General features: G+C 52.4%; 1 long non-coding RNA gene across 1 annotated transcript; it reads right to left on the reverse strand.

The window, feature by feature from the left end:
• Window positions 1–900: 900 nt before the first annotated feature.
• LOC114222226 (uncharacterized) lies at window positions 901–6,907 on the reverse strand. Its single transcript, XR_003611890.2, has 5 exons — window positions 6,828–6,907; window positions 6,276–6,443; window positions 4,118–4,266; window positions 2,143–2,379; window positions 901–1,550 (listed from the first exon to the last, which is right to left on the reverse strand). It is a non-coding gene; the product is annotated as an uncharacterized LOC114222226 (long non-coding RNA).
• Between the last annotated feature and the right edge of the window lie 1,274 nt (window positions 6,908–8,181).

The raw sequence follows: 8,181 nt of genomic DNA on the forward strand, positions 1-8,181 counted from the left end.
GCCCCACCGCACCCCACCCCTGCCCACTGGGCAAAACACATTCCACACCATGTACTTACCCCCGCAGACATAGGCTGTCTGTTCCTCTAAAACGGGGTGCTCTGGGGGCAGAGAAGGACACAAGCATTGTTGCACATTTCGTATGTGTCAGCTCTGTGTCATCTTATTTGGTGTTCATAGCAGCCTGGCTTGATGAATACTATTATGTCCAACCCATAGACAAGGAAAGAGGCTCAGAGAGGAAGCCATGTTTAACAAGTAGAGCTGCCCTATAATGGACCAGGCCAGGCAGCCTCATAAGGTGGTGAGCTCTCCATCACTTTGGGCATTCAAGCAGAGGCTGGAGGAGTAGCTGTTGGGGGCTATGGAGGAATTCCTGCAGAAGATGGGCTTTGTACTACATAGCCTTGGGGTCTTTCCCAACTCTGAGCTTGTGTTAGTCTTTGGGAAACAGGGAATGAACTGGGTTTGGGGGCAGGGCCCAGAGCCCCAGGTGGAGGGATTGTGAGATGTGGCTGCGAAGCTACACTTCCAAATCATGTCTGCATGGACCCCTTTGGGTCCTCTGGAGGCACTGCAGAGCCCACAAATGTTTGACTCAAGTTCATTTCCGGTATCGTTTTTTATGGTAAAACAGTATTTAAAAATAGAGGCTGGCAATTAGGTTACACAACTTGTAACCCATTCGAAATCACCAAAAGGTTTGCTGTGAGTGGACCTGGGGCTAAAGATTGTCCTGCATCTGTGTTTAATTGAAGAGTATTGCAAGGAGGGATAATAGAGGAAACAAGCCTCTTTTAACTTGCAATTACTTATCTGCACGAATAAATTGTGTACAACACAAAATTTGAAACAAGTTGGAAGCGAGGACAGAAACCGTCATTGATAAGCCCTTTGTTTTATTTTATAGTCAACAAAACAACCTTGTTCTCATCTTATCTAGTCTTGTTATAATTATTCTCTCTTATTAGAATAAGAATATGGCATACGTGTGAGCCTATCAAGTACACTTATACCAGCAAAATACTTTTCTCTGTTTTGCCCATTGTAATTCTACCTCGGTTTCGTTCAAGAAAGGAGCTCTTCTGTTGAAAACGCTGGAATGTCACTACAGCAAAGTGACCTAGGCTGCCACCCCCGCACCCTGTCCAAGCAAGGTGGGGTGAGGGGGTCGGGATTCAGATTCACAGCCTCTGCCTCTCTGGATACACAGACCACAGGCTCAGTGAGCAGGACCAGCGGCGAGAGAGGAGCTTGATCTGTGCACTGTGGGTGCGGGGATAAACAAGGGGCAGCTGGAACATTCTGGCTGGTTCTTCCCTGGGAGGGAGGACTGGAGGAGAGGCCGTGGTGGTGAGGGGGGAGCTCAGTCACCTTCAGAGGCTGTGTGCAGGTCTGATGCAGGGAGCCATGGGTGAGCAGAAATACCGAGGGTGAAGAGGTCACAGGTAGGAGAAAAATACACGAAGATCGTGGTGTCTTCCATTGGGAACAGAGGGATCGGCACATGCGACCTGGTCTCCATTATTGATCCTGCTCTGTTCTGTAATCTGACAAAGAGGCCCAGAGGCTGTGGCTACCCTGGGCCCTGAGCTGTCTTCTCTTCCAGAATTCCCTTCTGGGGCCTGCCGGGCTTTAAGGCTATTTAGGGGGTCACATAGATGCCTATTGGCTTCATTTCTATCATGTGTGTCTGCCCTACAGACTCTGACCTTGATGTAGAAAGAGCCCATTTAGCCTGACCAGCAAGACTCAAGGTCCCCTCTCCAAATGGCCCCCAGACATGGCCTTGATTGAGTGAAGGTTTGGGGATCAAAATGCCAACCTCATCTCTTATCACTCACTCCTTCTCTCCCTACCTTTCAGCAACCCCGGTCTTTGGTCTGCTTGTCCAACCCCAACCAAGCACACTCCTACCTCAGGACCTTTGCACTTACTATAGGCCCTTTACCTGGAAGTTCCTTCCTGCAAACTTTTGCACAGCGGGTTGCTTCTCAGTCTCAGGTCCCACCTCAGGTGTCACCTTCCCAGACCGCCTCCCCTGACCTCCTCATCCAGTGTAGCCTCCCCTGCCCCACCACCACCCGTTCTGTCATTGGGTTCTCTTTTCTTTGTAACACATGTCATGTCTTATTTACTTACTTGTTTCATGGAGTATTTTGCTTCTCCACACTAGGATGTCAGCTCCACGGGGCAGGGACCTCATCTGCCTTGTTCACTGCTGTGTCCCTTACTCCTAGCACTGTGCCTGGCACACAGTAGGTACTCAACAAATGTGTGTGTCATCCAGGAGCTCAGAGCTTTGGAGCTGGGCATGCTTTTCAGAGATGATTTCCCGAGAAATGGGGGACTTCATTTTTAAGCACAGAAGCTTGGAGCCTTGAATGGGGAAATGGAGAGAGGGGTTTGTGATGGGAAAGTAGAGGGGGAAGAGTGGCTATGTAGACAGTAAAGGCTTGGTATGGCGGGGGGCAGGGGGCAGCAGGAGTTCTGGTGTGTGGGAAGACCTAAAACTTGCTCTGGGGGAAAGACAGCTGGAAGGCAGAAGGTTCTGGATCTCAATGATGTGACAGGAAGACACCAGGGCAAGGGGGCACAAAGGAGGGGCCCTGTTTCTGGCCCTCATTTAGACCCTACTTTCCAGGAGAGTGAGGCCCAGAGCTGGCTACTTACTTAGCTGAGAGAAAGATGGAAGGAGAAATGCCAGGGAGGGAGAAAATCGGAAAAAGAGCTTTTAAAATAGCAAACTATCATCCAGTCACAGTGTTAGCCAGTGGCTGCAGCAGACAAGCAGCTTTGCTTTGCTCAGAACCTGAGGGGAACTCCATCTTTCCTTGCAGGGGTCCCACTCCACAGAGGATGGGGCCACTGGCTCTGTCTGGGGGGTGTGGGAGAGCTTTTTTTTTTTTTTTAAGATTTTATTTGTTTACTTATTTGAGAGAGAGAGAGAGTGCGTGGGTGCAAGCTGGGGGAGGTAGAGGGAAAGAATCTCAAGCCAACTCTATGCTGAGCACAGAGCCCAACATGGGGCCCGTTCTCACCACCCTGAGATCATGACCTGAGCCAAAACCAAGAGTCAGACACTTAACCGACTGAGCCCCCCAGGTGACCCTAGGAGGGCTTTTGACAGGTGGGGGAGTTTGCTTGGTGCAGGGAGAACCTCACCTTAAGGGACGGGCCTGCACAAGCAAAGGCTAGGAAGGGCAGGGAACTTTCCGGAAAGGTGTCTAGACTGGTATGACTGGCCTGGAGGAGCCTGTGGGGTGGGGAAGAAGGGGCGGGATGGCAGGCCACCAGGGAGCCAACGCTCTGCCAGGTGACGGGAGATTCAGCAGGACTCAGGTCTGGGCGCTCCCCCTCCAACTCCCGTGGTCGGTCCGGGAGGTGTGCGATGCCAGGCCCACAGGGGCGGACAGAAATGTGTTTGCTGTGTCCCCCTCACCTCCTGAAACCCAGCCGTCCTTTCATCTGGGCTCACCCTGCTCACCTCCCCGTTTCTGATCTCGTTTAGTGGAGAAATTAAATTGTAGAGGCCCATCAGCACGGTCCTTCGAATGCCAGGTTCTTCCCAGATAGCATTATTTAATAGACTGGATGGTAAGTCCGCAGGCTCCGGCTGGGACTGCCGACCCACCGAGGCAGAAAATTAATAAACACGGTGCCTGCCCCTGTTGCCCTCTCTCGGCAGGACCTGGCCGGCCTCTGCTCACTCTCTCCTGCCCGTGGGGGGCTGGCAGGGACAGCTTCCCCGGGGAAGGGGGCACTGGAGTTTTTGGGAGGAAGGACAGGAAAGCCTCAGGGACTTAGCAGACCGTCTCGGGATACTGGGGCCAGTCTGGAAGCCCGTTTCTGCCACACTGTGGGACATGTTACTTAACCTCTCTGGCCTCAGTCCACTCATCTGTGTAATGGGGTCAAGGTGAGGCTCTCAGAGGTGATACGTGTAAAACGCTCGGCGTGATAACCAGCCCGTGGCAGGAACCCAACAGGCAACAGTTCCTTCCCTCTCCCTCGCAGGTAAGCATGGTTCCTGTACTGATGGCAGGGCCTCCTGCCTGGGGGTGGGGGGGGGAGGGCTGAGTGGGGAATAATAGTTACCAGGCAGCTCCTGACTTACAGGTCACGGAAGTGCTGTAGGCTGATTGGAACTTGGATGTGTGGCTTCAGGAAAAGAGGTCCCCACATCCGGCATCATGGGTAGGAATCTCACTCTCTGCATGTTCTGGGGCAAGTCGCTTAGCCTCTTGGGCCTCAGTTTCCTCACCTCTAAAATGGGCACAGGGAGTATGGTAAGGCCTGGTGGAGTATTGGGAGACCATGCTGAACCCCTGGCATGGCAGCAGGTGTCCTGACAATTCTGCTCGTCTCCCCACAGTGTGCCGGGCAGCCCCCAGGGGAGAGGAGCAGCTGGGGAGAGGTGGAGGGGGCCCAGGAGAGGGTGAGGCACACTGCTGAGGAGATGAGGAGCATGATTCTGGGGGACAAGGGCCCGATGCCCAGCTTGAATCCCAGGCTCATGTCGGGGGGGGGGGGCAGTGGCTCAGGCTCTTGCTCCCTCCCCATACTATTCCACACCCAATGGCCCTCCTTGGTGGCTGGTGGGTGGAGCTTGAGGGGGAGGAAGGGAAGAGGGAGCCAAGGTGTGGGGGGTGGGGGTGGAATCCTGACCTGGGTTCCCGTATTTTTCTAACAGATATGGATCGCGCATCTACTATATGTGGGGACACACAGTGACGTCAGCAAAGATCCTGTCCTCAGGGAGCTGATGTTAAGCCAAGGTTAGGTGCTGGTCAGCATGGTGGACAGAGAGGGGGACACTGAGTGTGTGGTAGCAGGAGAGGGGCTGCTGCTTCTCATATGGGGCTGTTATGGAGGGCCTCTCTGAGAAAATGACATCTGAGCAGAGCCCTGAAGCAAGCAAGGGAGCACGTGGGTATCTGGGTAAGAGCATCTGGGCAGAGCGTAGAGCCAGTGCCAAGTCCCTGAGGTGGGAGCAAGATTGGTCTGTTTTTTTTTTTAAAGATTTATTTATTTATTTATTTATTTGACAGAGAGAGAGACACAGCGAGAGAGGGAACACAAGCAGGGGGAGTGGGAGAGGGAGAGGGAGAAGCAGGCTTCCCGCCGAGCAGGGAGCCTGATGAGGGGCTCGATCCCAGGCCCCTGGGATCATGACCTGAGTGGAAGGCAGACACTTAACGACCGAGCCAACCAGGCGCCCCAAGATTGGTCTGTTTGAGCAGCAGAGGCGGAGTACGTGGAAGTGTGGTGCTTGAGGGGAGAGTGGGGGGCGGGATGAGGTCAGGGATGCGTGAGGACACAGGCCTCGCGTGCACCGTTTCACTGGGAAGAAATGGGGGGCAGGAGAGGGCTCTGAGCAGGAGAGTGACAGGATGCGACAAGGTTTTACCAGGGTTTCTGTGGTTTCTGAGGGGAAACTGAGTACAGAGGACAAGCGAAGATGCCAGGGACCAGTGAGGAGGCTACTTGCGCTGTCCAGGTAGGAGGTGATGGGGTCCTGAACCAGGGTAGGGACAACAGAGGTAAGAAAGGGGCTGGCTATGGTTTTTTGTTTTTTGTTTTTTTTTTAAGATTTTATTTATTTATTTGACAGAGAGAGAGAGACACAGTGAAAGAGGGACCACAAGCAGAGGGAGTGGGAGACGGAGAAGCAGCTCCCCGTGGAGCAGGGAGCCGGACTCGGATCTCGATCCCAGGACCCTGGGATCACGACCCGAGCCGAAGGCAGACACTTAATGCCTGAGCCACCCAGGCGCCCCAGACTGGCTATGTTTTGAGGGTAGAACCAACTGGAAGCACAGACCCAGGGTTGAGTCCAGGATGGTCTGTCTTCCTCAGACCTCTGGCCAATTCAAGCCTCCCACCGGGCACATTTCCTATCCCTCAGTGCCTTGACTCTCTTTGGATGACTGGTCCCTCTGCCCCTTCCAGGAACCTTCTGGGGCCTTGGGGAAGCAAGCTATGGTCGGGGGAGAATCTTCCACTAAGGTCTTTCCCTCCCGTTCATTACCCACCCAGGGCATCCTTGCACCCTGGCTCTACACCCTGGGGTCTGAAGTCTTGAGTGGGGCTGGGAGGAAGGCGCCGCCTCCCGGTGGATGAGAAGGGTGTGTGTGTGTGTGGTTCTGCCACAGTGGGAGATCCTGCAGGGGTGGTGAATGGCCCTTTAAGGCTGCGGAGGGGGTCATGGGCAGGCACAATGAGGAGGTGCCGCCTTGGGGGAACGTGTCCCTGCGGGTCCTCAGCCTCCTTACCCCAACCTTCTGTCCTTCTGTCGGGCGCCCGCGGCCCAGGTTCCAGGGTCCCAGGCGCGGAGGCGGCACAATGCCTGGTGCGCTCCAGCCTGCGGTTTCCCGTGCTCTCCTGAGCCCCAGGAATCAGGCGGAGAGATCAGCCTTGTTTTCCGTTTTCCTTTTAAAGTACTACGAAAAGGTTCCCGATTGCCTGTAAAGAGGGGCTCTGCCTCGCGCTTCCCAGCTTCCCGCGCAGCTAGCTGCGCTGCGGGGCTGGGGGTGCAGGGACCGCGCTGGCCGCTGGGGCCCCACCTCCCGTCCTACCCGCATCTGCACTCGGCAGCCACCCTCCCCGCTCCCCCGTGTTTCTGAGGTGCCCACATACGAAGACCGCCGGCGAGGGTTGTATTCTGAGGTTTACTTAACAATCTGCGCCTTTAACTTCCTGGTCCTTGGGGACCATGGCAAGTTCAGGGGCAGTTGGAGCAGGGGAGGGGTGGCAGGGTAGGAGGGGGACACGCGCGGAGGGAGGTTCGAGGGCACCTCCTCACGCACTCCCTTCCCGCAACTCACCCTTGGCGGCAGACAGGCAGAAGGAAGCCTCAGGGAAGGACACCCAGCTAGGCAAAGGCCCTGAGGCGGGAGAGAGCCTGCACTTTCAAAGAACTGAGAAAAGAAAGGCTCGTGTGCAGAAGGCAGGGCTGCTGGTGGGAAATGAGGCTGGCCGGTAGGAGCCGAGGCCTTGCCTGGTGAATAGTCTGGCTCTTGCTGGAGCCCACTGGGAAGCCTTTAAAGATTTTCAGCAGCAGAATAACATGGTCAAATTAAGAAAAAAAGATTTTTTTTTAAATTAAAGTACCGTAAACTGGACTTTTTTGGGGAGGGGATTGTGTACGGTTCTATGAGTTTTAACACATGTATAGATTCCTGTGATCACCACCACAATGGGTATACTGAACAATTCCATCAGCCCCCAGAATTCCCCTGTGCAATCATCCTACCCTCCACCCCTAAACGCTGGCAACCATTGATCTCTTCTCCGTTGTTACAGTTTTGCCTTTTCCAGAATGTTATGCAGATGGACCTTACTCTGTCACTTGGCATAATGCCTTTGGGATTTATCTCAGTCCCTTTTCGGTACTGGGTAGTATTTCATTGAATGGATGCACCACAGACTGTTTATCCCTTTGCTTATTGATGGGTATTTGGGTTGTTCCCAATTTTCCATGATTAGGAATATAGCTGCTATAAACATTCATCTACAGTCTGTGCGTGTGTGCCTATGAGTTTTCATTTCTCTAGAATTAATACTCAGGAGTGGGACTGCTGGGTCCTATACCTGTATATTTAACTTTATGAGAAACTGCTAACCTGTTTTCCAGAGTGGCTGTGTAATTTGTATTCCCACCAGCAACGTAGGGGAATTCCAGTTGCTCTAGATCCTCATCTGCATCAAATGTTTTTAATTCTAGTTGTTCTTTCAGTGTGCAGTGATATCTCATTGTGATTTTAATTCGCTTTTCTCTAATGACTGATGATGTTGAGCATCTTTTCATGTGCGTATTTGCCATTCATATATCCTCTTTGGCGAACTGTTAAAGTCTTTTGCTCATTTTAGAACTTGTTTTGTTCTTGTTGTTGTTGTTTACTGTTGAGTTTTGAGAGTTCTTTATATATTCGAGATGCAAGTGACTTGTAAATATTTTCGTCCGAGTCTGTAGCTTGCCTTTTTGTTCTCTTAATAACATCTTTCACAGAGCACAAAAATTTTTAATTTTGATGAAGTTCGTTTTATCTATTGTTTTCATTATGGATTGTGCTCTTGGTGTCATATCTAAGAACTCTAACTTTAGGTTGTGAAGATTTTCTCCTATGTTTCCTTCTAAAAGTCTTATAGTTTCACACTTAACATATAGATTTATGATTC

The sequence above is a fragment of the Eumetopias jubatus genome, unplaced genomic scaffold, assembly GCF_037043125.1.
Source record: "Eumetopias jubatus isolate StellerSeaLion01/CBP00866 unplaced genomic scaffold, mEumJub1_p1.0 scaffold_6, whole genome shotgun sequence".
NCBI lineage: Eukaryota > Metazoa > Chordata > Mammalia > Carnivora > Otariidae > Eumetopias > Eumetopias jubatus.